We start from the raw sequence: 13329 nt of genomic DNA on the forward strand, positions 1-13329 counted from the left end.
GGGCAAATGCTCTGAATCAGGGCTATCTATTTGTCACACAGTGGATTTGTCTTGGATTTATCTTGTTTTGCTTTTATGGTTTTAATCTGAAGTAGGCCAGCTCCATACTTCCACAGCCCCCTCACCCTGTGTCCCTGGGGACCTAACCCCCAGCCTGGTTCTCACATTCCCACAGTCGCCTCTGCCCCAGGCCTGGACCTCGGTCATCCCCATTCATCCTCCTGCTGTGGAGATGGGAAGGCCTCTTCTGACGGGTCCGTGGCTTGCTCCCCTGGGGATGCTGTAGGATCTGCCTGCCACTCGTGTCTTGGTGAAGTAGCTTAAGAACAGAGTCCCTCATTTGGTGACTCCAAAGCCGCCCAGGACCTGGCACGGGTTATGCAGATGCTTGACGTTACCCGCTGCTAGCATGTGCTATTATTTGGAAATTAACGAGGGCTCCGTGTTTTGGGGGCACGGGGGGAGCTGTGATTCACGACCTCGCCTCTCACCATCTGTTCCCCGGATTCAAGGTGCCGCTCTTCACAGCCTTAGAATGTGAGAGAAATGATGTCAAATGATCACAAATTTCCTTTAAAGTTTCATTTTAAAGAAAAACAACAGAAAGCTTTTAAAGAAGACAATTAGCTCCTTTTTTTTTTTTTTTTGGAGGTCAATATACCAACAGATTACAAATCAGGAGGAAAAAGGCAAAATGCAGTTTTTGTTTGGTTTTGTTTTTAATCAAGACCCCAATAGTGACTCTTTTAGAATGGAATGGAAAGTGACACCAGCTTTGAGATGCATTTGATCAATTTTGCAGTATCACTGCCCCCAGAGGGGAAATGAGAGCAGGTGGGGCAGCCAGAGGAAAGCCTTTGACAGATGCCAGCACCAGCCCAAGGCGGGAAATCTTACTGTTGCTAGCTTCCCGCCTCCAGAAATGAAGCAAATTATATTTGCCCGTCCCATCTAGTAGAAAATTTAACAAATCTTGTTCTTAGGGGCTTTGCAAAAACCCGTGCTCCTCCGAGCCAATTCTCGGGCCCGTATCCCTGGATTTTATGTAATGCAAATAAATGAAAATCCAGTTTTATGCATGAAGTTAAAAGAAGATACTGATGACTTGCTTTATACCAGGGCTTTTACAGGATTTCTTCAAGTAATAAACGCCTATAATAAATTCGAAATGACATCTGGTGTTCAGAAATTAAACGCATACCCCACTCTCCAGGGTCGTCTATTTTAGGCAGTAGAATGCATACCTGTATCTGGCAACCTGTTCTTGGGAAGATTTTCTTACATGTACATTTTCTGTATTGACTTAAAGGCTATTTTAGCAGACCATTTCTTAAGTAGATAGAGAAAGTCAAAACACTCGTGTCTTCTTTTCTTTTAGGAACATAGGTGCGCAAAGTGGAGTTTGTCAAACTCCTTGATTTCTGACTCCATGTCATTGCTGGTGCACTTGGGATCCTTCCTCATACTACTGTGGTCTCTTGGCCTTCAGTTCTCTTCTGCCTAAATAGGAACGTGGTCCTACCTCAGGGCCTTTGCACTTACTGTTCCCTCTGCCTGTAACACTGTTTCTTTAATGTTGCAGTTTACTTCCACCTTCATTCAGATTTAAGCTTAATTGTCATCCCTTGGCAGTCTTCTTTGGCTTTGTTATCTGGAAGGCAGTCCCCCAATCCCTCACCTCACTCTGGATTTATTTATTTTTTTCTTCCGAGTGTCTGTTATTACTGACATGATAATATAGTGTATCTACTTACTTATTCATCGTCTGTCTCCCTCAGTTCAAGGTCATATCATCCTAGAAGGGACTGTGTTGGTTTTGTATACCGCTTTACCCAGCCAGCACTGGAAGTGTCTGACACAGAATATGGTCAATAAATACTTGTTGAATTCATGAGTCAGCAAATCCCCAAGCAGCTCCACAGGCTCAGCAACAATCCCAATCGTATCCCTCTATTCCTTCCAGGAACTACTTATGAGGCATGAATAATAAGGATCCAGACACATGATTTCCCCCACAAATATGGGGTTTTTTAAAACCAGCTTTCTCAATCCCTTCACCGAAGCACACACACACACAAAAATAGCAGAACTGATAAGCACAAGCATGAGAACCCTGTGATAAGAACTAGACATGCAGAGTTGAATAAGATAAAGTCCCTCTCCTTAACCACCCTCCGGTGGGAAAGAATAAAGACAGCTCGGGTCATGTGTTAAGTTGGCTGACGCTGGAAAAGCTCAATAAGGCAAAGAGAAAATTTAAAATACCTCGAGGCCACGGTTAGGTGCATGGGAAGAGAGATGGGCCTGCATGCCTCTCACCAAGTCATCTCTCCTGTTTCTAATGAAGCTTGGAGGAACGTGGACGTGAGGCATTCCTGAGAAAGGCAGCTTCTAGTGTTGGAAGCGATGAAATAGACCAAGTCTGGATTTGGAGTGACACAGCCCTTCAGAAAGATTATCCAGAGAATTCTTTGTATTCGACACCGATTCATTAGGACATTATAAGGTGGAGAGAATTCGAGGTCTGCGACTGTTGCTGGGTGGGTTTCCTTTTAAGGCTGTGTCAGCAGATGACCCAAAATATAATACTGCAGGATTGACTCTGCCAAAGTGAGAATATCGTTGGCCACCCAATTCCTCCTGGGTGGACAGGCTTGGTAGGAATCTGTGCCTTGATACTACCATTCCTGAAGAATTCCCACTTATTCTCGCCAGTGTCTTCTGATGTTCTGATGCCACGGCTTAGTAGTATCCCATCGGAGGGCATCTTTACTATTTCATTCTAAGTTACATTTAATGGGTTCTTTTCGGCTAAGGTTTTCTTCTGAAGATAAGGAAAACTGCGGCAGGTAAAGTGCTTTTCTTTATAAGGATATTATCATTTCTACCTCTCAGATAAGGAAACCGAGATGAGCTTAGGAAGGCCACACTGACAATCAACAAGTGGCTGAGCCTGATGTGACCTTGATGGGCTCCCACCTGTGCCTGTGACATCATGCTGACTCCCTCAAGACGTGTCGCACCCCAGAACCAGAGAAAAGCCAGGGCAGGTAGTTTCAGCTTCCTCTCATTAAAGAGATGTCCACCCAACTTCTACACGGAAACGTCTGTTAGGGAATTTCTTTTATTTTTCCACCCCAAACATACCATATATTTCAATCCGATTACTCTATCGATGACTTACACTTGTGTAAATATCCTGAAATATTGTGTCAGTGGCAGCAGAGTCTTTGAATCTCCTGAATTCGCCCCAAAAATAGAGCCCAGAGATCGCAAAGCCCAAGCAAATGAAGCCAAGTGTTGATTGGTGTGGGGGGACCTTCAGCAGTAACAGGGAGCTTCATGGTGTCAGCAGTGGTTTAGCAGGAAGAAGCCAAGAGAAGAAACAAGACGGTGACGTATCTGAGTCCCCAAAGTGGCCACCAGGGGATCACTGGACAGAGCACAAACTGGGAGAGGTTGGGAGTCCACCACTGGTCTGACCTAAAGGAGCCGGGAGAGTCTGGGCTCCTCGGACTCCTAAGACTTCCTTCCAGGTCAGCCACTCACCAAGAACAAGTGGCCAAGAGCAGAACCCCACGAAGGCTCAGCTAAGGGTGGGAGAAGGGCACTGTGGTGACAGACCCCAGAGAACCAGCTGCCATATGCCATGACAGCTATATGGAAAGGGAAGAGGCTGTTCAAAGACTAAAGTTAGGAAGTGACTACCACTTTCCCAGACGACCCCTTGTAAAAGCTCATGTTGCAGAGAAAGCACAACAGGGAAGAATCAAGGTTGCATTGGCTTGAGTGTTTGTCCCTCCAAAACTCACCTGGCGATTTCGTTAATTTAAGCGCCATTGTAGCAGTATCAATGGTGAGACCTCTAGAGGCTCTGTATGCGGGTGGGACGGAGGCCATTGTAAGAGGGGGAGTTGGGCTTTCTTCCTCTGTCTTTCTTTGTCTTCTACCAGGTGATGGCTTCTTCCCTGGTAGGATGGGCAAGAAGTCCCCAGCCAGATGCTGCAGCTTGAAGGGGGGTTTCCCAGTCTCTGAATTGAGAGCCGATAGGGTTCTGTTCATTTTAAATTCTGAATTAGCCTGTGTTACCCTGAGATAGCAGCACAAAATGTCAACATGGACTAGGTCAAGAGTAAAATCCCCTACAAAGTTACTACCGAACTATAAAGAGGAAAATAACCCCACACACAGCGAAGGAATACTAGAAAGAGACGGGCTCACCCCCTTCAAATAAAAATCACATCCTGCCATTTCTAACAAACTTAGACACATTAAAAAAAATGATGTAAGATGCTAAAGAAGACACACAAATCAGAATTAGCGAGACTCATAAATAAGGTCATATTTCCTCAGGCAAGTTTAAAAAAAAACAAAAGGAGAAAGTTTTAAAGAGGATTTTAGAGGACAAATTCAGAAGACAAAGAAGATCCAATGTACGTATAACAACGGGTTCCAAAGGAGAAAATCCCAACAAGGGAACAAAAGAAATATTGCGACCTGCAATTAAAAACATCTTCAAGAAGAATTTTTGAAATTCTATATTCAAATGTAGACCCTATACCTGAGAAAACCATAATCACCAGTACTGTGATTAAAAATTCATAAAAGTATTGAATTTTCTAAAAAAAATGAAAACGTTAGGCATCCAGCAAGAATACCAAATCAGGTCTAGAGAGAAAACCAAGCTCCCACCGGATCTTGTTCCAACTGTGCTTGATGTTAGAATGAAATGGAATAACATGTTTAAGATACTTAAGGAAAGCAATGTGAGCTAAGATTTCTACATCCCTCTAAATTGGCACCAAGTAAAAGCCCTGGGCCAGCTGTGCAGTCATCTCAGTGACTTGGTGAACGCTTTTCCCATGAGTTTTTACTGAGAAAATCCCAATCATCTCAAAATAACTAGAAACCCATTGACATATGGTTTGATAATAAGCACTAAAAATATATTTTCTGGTGCAACTAAAACCACATCGAGAGTCAGAAAGGAAAAAGGATAGTGTGTGATGTCTATACGCTCTTACCATGTAGATACGTGAAAACTGGTAAAAATGTAAAAAACAAGACATATCAGATGTAAAAAGACAGTCTTCAAGCACCGTATTTATGGTAGAGGAATGGCTGGATTTAACCAGGATGATTTCAGACACAATGTGAGCTAAGGCACGTGGACAGGGAGGTGATGGGAATCCGAGTTCTCCAGTCCCTGGCATCCTGAAGACTGAGCCTTCTAGATACAGAGGGAAGCAGATGTGAGTGTCAGGCAGAGGAGGGTGGCAGAAACCCTGTGGCACAGAGCTCGCATTAGAAGGATCTTCTACCTCCTGAGCTCCTACTGCTGTGTCCTGAAAAGGCTTAGAAACAAGAAGCAACCCAGCAGCCATGACCTCATGAGGGCCAGATGGTGGCCTTGAAATGCTGTTTTCCATTGAAAGAAGCCAGAGAGAGTCTTGGGAAAATGGAAGATGCTGGTTGAGGTAGAACAGGTGCAAGATGAGCCTAGGAACTTGTCTCCTGCTAGTTGACAAGTACCACAAACAACCAAAAAAAAAAAAAAAAAAACCAGACACAGAAACCAACTTGAAGAAGTTCCCACTCTACAAAGTTTGGACAGTATGTGTTCAAAAAAGATAATATTCAGTGGGTTGAAGCTCAAGAACTATGCTTAGATTCATGAATTCATAAGGACGTACAAAACTATTTGGTTATCCCTGGAGAACAATAAAGAACCACTCATTATAAAAACTGGTAAGTAATGGGGGCCAAAAGTCACTTACTGTGCCTTTCTTAGATGGACAATAAGGCTCTGATAGCTAAATAGTAGATGAGTTTCTCTTTATAGAAATGTTTTTAAAATAAGTTAAGGAAAAATGAGTGAATTTGAATGTTACTGATTTACTACTCCAGTGAAGGAGCGCCTCTAGGCATCTCTCATCATGGCTGCTAACGAGGGCTGGGGGAGGGATGGGGAGGGGGCCGCCATATGTCACATGGCTCCCGATAGAAGAACATGGCACCATCTATGTTGTTATTTTGCCAAAAATTAAGTCTGATGATCCATCCAGTAGATCTGTAAAGATGCAACCAGCAAAGTCCAGATATTGGGACACTTTATAGGATAACTTATTTTCCTAACAAGGAACATGAAAAGATTTTGGGTTAATAGGGACGTATGGGAACAACAGGCAAACTAAAGAGCTGAGGGACACGAAGTCAGGTTAGGAAGCCACAGAGGACAGCCCAGAAGGGATTGCCATCAAGGTCAGGACCGAGTTTGCTTTGAAGGAGATTTTTGGTTAGGATGGGCCTAGAGGGGGCTTATGAGATGACTGGCAAATTCCTATTTCTTGACCTCAGTCTCGGTTATAAAGTGTTGGCCTTATAGTAGTAGATTCAGCTAAGAATTTATTTTTTGAATCTTTAGTATCTGGTTTGTTTTATAATGAAGTTTTTTTTTTAAAAAAAAAATCAATATAATTGACTTTTTAATTCATTTCTCCCGTTGTACAGGTAGAACTGTAAACAAGTAGGTTTTGATTCATTGATTCCACAAATATTTCTGACGCTTTGAACGACGGACTCTTTGGGTAGGCATTGGGGGGGGGCACTCCTCCCGGGCGAGGAATTACACTAGAAAGCAAAAGGTGGTGGGTGCTTCATCAACAGAACAGCAGCCGAGCACAGAGGAATGGGAGGGATTTATTTTTTTCTTACAGGGAGATTAGCCAAAAACCTGCCAGGGCAGGGGTAGCTGGCAATGATTTTCTCCCATTCTGTAGGGTCCCTCCTTCCTGGTTCTAACTGTGTCCTTTGCTGGGCAGGGGCTTTTTAATTAGTGCTGCCCCACCTATAGATTCTTGGTTCCATCTCATTAGGAAGTCAAATCCTGCCCCAGGGTGTTGGAGCGTTGCCTCTGTGGTCTTCTAAGAGTTTGACCGTTTCTGGTTTAATGTGTAGGTCTTGGATCCACTTTGAGTTGACTTGGGGGCAGGATGAGAGAGAGAGGGGTTTAGGTTCATTCTTCTACATAAGAGTACCCAGTTTTTCCAGCACCATTTGATAAAAAGGCTGTCTTTCTCCAAGGTCCGTACTGGACACCTTTGTGAAGGGTCACATGACTATTTATGGGGATTTAGCTCTTCCTTCTAGTCTGTTCCATTGGTCTTCATTGCTGTTTTTAATGCCAATATCGTGCCGTTTTTTGATTAATGACCGGAATATATAAAGAATTCAAAACCTTAACACCAGTTACTAGGGAGGTGGCTCAGAGTTAGAGAGCTTGCCTAGCAGGCACAAGCTCCAGAGTTCAATCCTCACCACTACTAGAAACAAAAACAAACAAAAAAACTCCAACAACACACAAAAAAAATCACCCCCAAATTAACCCACTCAAAAAACAGGCAAATAGATACTTATCAAGTAAAAAAATACAAGTAGTCAACAAATATATGAAAAAGCATTTAACATCTGTTTTAGTCAACTTCTCCCCTGCTATGAGCAAATGGTCTGACAAGAACAATAAGAGGAGGAGAAGTTTATTTGGGGGCTGATCGTTTCAGAGGTCTTAGTTCAATGGGGGCGGGGGGTAACTCCAGAGCTCTGAGCCAGAGGTGAAGAAAAACGGAAGGGCATGGCACAGGAAAGAAGCTCAGGACATCACACCAGGAAGGGGACAGAGGGACAGACAGACAGACAGACTAAGACTGACTCTCCTCTCAATGGACAATACATATACCCCACTGGCACACTACCAATGACCTGCCTCCTGCAGCCAATCCTACCTGCTTACAGCTACCATCAGTTAATCCCATCAGGGGATTAATGCACTCATTGGGTTAAGGCTCTCATAACCCAATCATTTCACCTCTAAACCTTCTTGCACAGTCTCACCCATGAGCTTTTGGGAGACACCTCACACCAACCCATAACAACATCTTTAGCAATCAAAGAGACGCATATCAAAGCTACCCTAGGATTTCATTCCCCTGCGGTTAGAATGGCAATCATTAAGAATAAAAATAACAGCAATTGCTATAGGATGTGGGGGAGGGGAAAGGCACACTTATACATGGTTGGTGTAACTGCAAAAAATTAGTACAACCACTTTGGAAATCAGTCCGGAGATTCCTTAAAAGTCTAGGAATAGAACCACCACATGACCCAGTGTCCTACTTCTGGGTATTTATCCACAAGATACAAAATCAGCAGATGATAGTGGTAAATGCATACCAATGTCCGTAGCAGCCCAATCCAAATACCTAAGTATGGAACCAGCCCAGGTACCCATCAATAAAGAAAATGTGTGTGTATGTGTGTGGGGGGGGGAGGGGAGGGTATACACACACACACACACACACACACACACACACACAATGGAGTTCTACTGAGCCATAAAGAAGAATGAAATTTTGTCATTTGGTGGAAAATGGATGGACCTGGAGACCATCCTGCTAAATGAAATATACCAGACTCAGAAAGTCAAGGGTAGAATATCTTATCTCACATGCAGAAGCTAAAGAGAAAAAATAAAGAAATAAAAACAGAGAGGTCTTGTAAAAATAGAAGGGAGAGTGGCAGAGCAGAAGCCAGGACCCAACGGTGAGGGAAGTGGAGAGGGAAGGGGAAGAGCAGGAACGGAACTGGCCCAATCATCCTGGGAACATGTAGAACACATCGCGAGGCGTTCCACCTTCCTACCTAGCTGTAATGTCTCACTTAAAAGTAAACTCAGAACAGAGGGAAGAGCAAGGGCACAGGACACTGTGTCATATGCATTTATGAATATGTCAAAAAGAACCCCACGATCGTTTACGACTGTAATGCACCAAACAATGCTTAAACCCCCATCAGGGCAACGGCGTTTTAGCTGGATCTTCTAAGATGAAGAAAAATCCATATGAGAGGAATATTGACCACCCATGGCCTCACCACTACTCGCTCTAACCCTAGTGGTCACTGATCATCTCTTAGTGACCCTCGTCCCCCATAAACTCTGCCCACTTCACCATTATTTGAGTCCAGCCTTTCGGAAGCTCTGCTCGTTTTCCTCTGCATGGTCAGGCTACCTGCCCCCTCCTGCCCTCGGCTGTCCCTTGGTGCCCTTTGGCTGACCTCTGTGGTCAGGCCTTCTGCCTCTCTCTGCTCCCTTATGTGGTGTCACCTCCCGCTCTAGGCTGGTAACGCCATGGTGTCTACCCGACTCTCTCTGTGGGAGCCCCGACCGTGTGTCTCTGACTCGCTGCTCCTCATTTCTTTCTGGATGCCCATCTGTCACAGGCCCAAACTCAACCCATTTTCTTCCCTGAACCCAATCCTTCTCCTGATTGGGCCACTTTGATTCGGGGCTTCCTCCTCCTCCTCCTCGCTGCCCTGGGGTGTGGTTATTTTCCCAGACTCGAGCCACCTTTGCTCCGTGTTGAGATGACTTCTGTTCTCTCTGGATCTTCCCTGGGCTCCAGGCTTTAAATGGACATCATCCAAACCCAAGGAGCAGGTGCCCCGTGGTGGCTCCATTGGCCAGGGCCACCCTGCTCTCCACGGACCTCGCCTTGTCTGCATCTCACTTGCCAACAGACTCTCAGGCTGCAGACAGATACAAGTCCTTTATCCCACTAGCGTAGGTGGTGAGTGTTGGAGTGAATGTGGCCCCCAACACTGTCCAGCTAGGCTTACCAGGAACCGAGTCCAAATGCTGCTCCTGTGGTGGTAGGGGCTTCTAGCCCTCTGCCACACCCACCCTCTGAGCTGCTCCTCCTGACCATACTTCTACTTGTCAGGTTGTGTTTTTTTTTTCCCACTGAAGAAATGGCCTTAATTTGCACTGATTTTAAGAGGAAAAATGATTTATTACAGGCAGAGAGAGCATCCGCTGTTCATGCCCGGAGGTAAATGTCTAGGTTGAAGCGGTCTCACCCATTCATCCATCCATTTATTCATTCAACAAGCATTGCTGAAAGCAGACTTTGGTGCTGGAACCTGTCAATCAGATGAGGACTGTGGTTCCTGTCCCCCAAGGAACGGACTGTCCAAGCGGAGGTGAAACTATGGCTGTCTTCTTGATTCCTGTCGATGGGTGGCTGTGGTTGCTCAACCATCCATCCATCCATCCATCATCCATTTTCTTTACAGTCTCTCCCTCTCCCTTACCACACCCTTTGAAGATGCTTCTCTCAGTTTCAGACTCATTGCTGGAACTTTGCAACTACATTCAAAAGACAGGTATTGATTGAGTTCCCGACACAATACAGGTGCTGTGCCAGACGCTGGGAACACAGTAGTCAACCGATACCCCGCGGAGCCTCGGCTAGCATCACCCACGTTTCCACACTGTCCTGCCTTCTGCAGATTCAAGTTCTGGAATCACAATGACTGTGATCATGATTGGTCTACAATCATTTTAGTTTTCTTCTTTTCTTTTCTTCTTCTTTTTTTTTTTTCCTGCAGAGATAGAGTCGCTGCCAAGAAGGAAAATAGTAAGTTTCATCAAAACTCTTCTTAAAAACAGGAGTTTGGAGTGCGGTTTCTATGGGGAAATCACGGCACAGCTTGCCAGCTAGGATGATTTTCTGGCTAGACCCAGTCCCAATGCTGGTCAACATCGTCACAAGAGCGTTGTCAACAATGCCGTTACACAAACAAGGCAGCAATCAACTGTCGCTGAATGCCGTATAATTTCTCTACCTTTAAAGAGCTGTAGAAAAGGGGGGTGGGGTGAGGAGAAGATAAGAGGGAATTTTTTAAGCACTGTGGATAATCAAGAGCCGCTTTTTAAAAGTACCTCTTAAATATACGCTCATGTCCCCTAAATCTGTCAGGATAAAACATCTCATTTTAGTTGATGTATGACAAGGAAGCAATCATCATTAATCAGAATGACACATTTCCATTTACTCTGTGGAAGAGAAGGTAGAGGAAGGTCATGAATAAGAAAACAAAGCGCCTGGCGATTCGTGATGTTGAGGTTTCTTTTGGAATTCATTTCCTCGGGAAGTTCATGATCCATCGTTTTCTGCTCTCTGCATCATTCGTCCAAATTGCCAGAAGTCCTTGTCGGTGAAGATGGAAATATTTTGTCTTCTCTCCTGGGTAGACAGATAGGTTAATTTGTTCTGGATACTGACAAATTTGGGTCTTCGGAGTATAAAATCTTAGAAGTTCTGGCTCTGGGTAACTTTTCAGGGGTACCAATTCTGTCCTCTGTGGTTTGGAGGTGAGGTGTCCCCCGAAAGCTCACAGGTGAGACAATGCAAGAAAGTTTGGAGGAGAAATGATTGGGTTGTAGCCTCAGCCTAATCAGTGAATCAGTCCCTGCTGGGATTAACTGAAGAGGTGGGGTGTGGCTGGACAGGGTGGGAACTGGGGCGTGGCTTCGGGTATATATTTGTATCTGGAGAGTGGAGTCTCTCTGCTTCCTGATGTGAGCTGCTTCCGCTGCCACACTCTCCCGCCATGATGGTCAGCCTCACCTTGAGCCCCAAGGAATGGAGCTGTCCTTTTAGGGACTAAGACCTCTGAAACCTTGAGCCCCCAAATAAACTTTCCTCCTTACAGTTGGTCTGGTCAGATCCTTTAGGCACAGCAGCGAAAAAGCTGTCTAAAACACTCTGGGAGATAAGATGGTGCTGGGGAATCGAAGGTCCCAGCTAGTCCCCGCCAAACTGGGAGGAAAACAGGGCCAGAAGTCTAGTCCTTCATTAGAAGCAGAATTCACAAACCTGTTTCTATTCGTCCCCTTCTGTCTTATGTTAGAACCTGGAACTATCTAGACGTCTGGCAACAGCTAGGAGGTGGTTAGAGCTCGGGATATCACTTCCTAAGGCAGCTCATGTTCCTGCTTTTGGTCTGTGGCTGGAGTGGAGGGAGTGTTTGTAAACCACAGCTCAAGTCTAGCTTCAGGGCCATTAGATCTGAATTATGCCCAAGTCATGGTGGAAGCTTCCAGAAGTCAGTGCCATACTCCATTTGCACCAGAGAATATCATCAGAGGGTTGAGATAGTCCCTATCCCCAAAACTAAAATATAATTTGTGAAATACATGAGGACTTTTGACATTCAGAAATGCAACACAAATCTCTCCAGGGGGACGTAAGGCAATTTGTTCTGAAATTCAACCATGACGCTCTTCCACGGATAGGTTTGATCTTTGAGTCTACAAAGGTCACGATGCTTCTGTGGATGTTTTGAATCTGCAAATATCACGATGCCTAGTTATCCCAGGAGACTCTCGTGACTTAGTATTTAGTTGGTCCAAAGCCCCTTTTTTTAATATCGTCATTATTATCATCATTTCAACTGGAGAATCTAAAATAAAGAATCATTAAGCTATGGTTAGAGAGTAATGGTCGGTTTATAAAGAGACTGCGTGGTCCTCTAGGGCTGAGGGATGGTGCCCGAGGAAAGGCAGACATGGAAGGTGATTGCACCCCAGCTGGGGTTCAGGCCTCTTTGCAGCAGGTGTATTGTAGCCATTGAGTGGTGGAGGAATTTTCTGGGTTTCCAAGGACAGATCTGGTCTACAGACACAAGACAAGCAAAAAAACAACCCTCGGGGACACAGAACACCTGTCATCTTATAATCTAACAAAAACAAATATGGCAGCCTGGAATGGTTGCTTAGCAGCAGCATATTGTTTTGAATATGCTTCCTTTCCTAAGCTTTGCAAAAATCAAACCGGAGCAGGCTTTTTTTTTTTTTTTTCCTGGCATAAGCTGTGCGCTCAGTGCCAAGGCCTGAGGAACTCATGTGCTGGCTATTTTGGGTCTGTGCAAAGCCAAGCTTCACAAACCCTGTCATCAGCAAGCCACTTGAGAGAGACCTCACTTGGTACTACTTGATACTGGCTTGCTCGTGACGGGCACTTCCTGCCCTCGCTCCTTTTGGTGTGGGAGATCGTCGGAACCTATCATTATAATTTTCCTTTTGTGGATTTCTCTCCCTTGGGTTCTTTGGTCAATCAATCAATCTCTCTCATTCTTTTTCCTTCCTAAGGGGGAAAAAAAAACCCCAAAATGTGAATGTTCTCCCAAATTTCTATTCTTTTTTTTTCCAAACAGTAGGCCAAATTTGACAGGAAATCCTGCTTCAATTACTTTTAAACTTCCTTGTGCTGATTTTTAGATAATATAAGAAACTTGACCATGAAACTGGCTCAAAGGGAAAAAAAACCCTGGATTAGTTAAGATTGTCTGCACATGAGGGGAATCTCTTCGATTTGCCTTCAGGGCCCAAAAGGCAGAGGCAGATGTATCAAGTGTCTAATGGGACGTGAGAGAAAGGGACCACTGAGCCTTGGTCAAGCACTAAAACCAAGAACTCAAAGGCACCAGGGC

The sequence above is a fragment of the Spermophilus citellus genome (genome assembly GCF_964194105.1).
Source record: "Spermophilus citellus genome assembly, chromosome: 12".
NCBI lineage: Eukaryota > Metazoa > Chordata > Mammalia > Rodentia > Sciuridae > Spermophilus > Spermophilus citellus.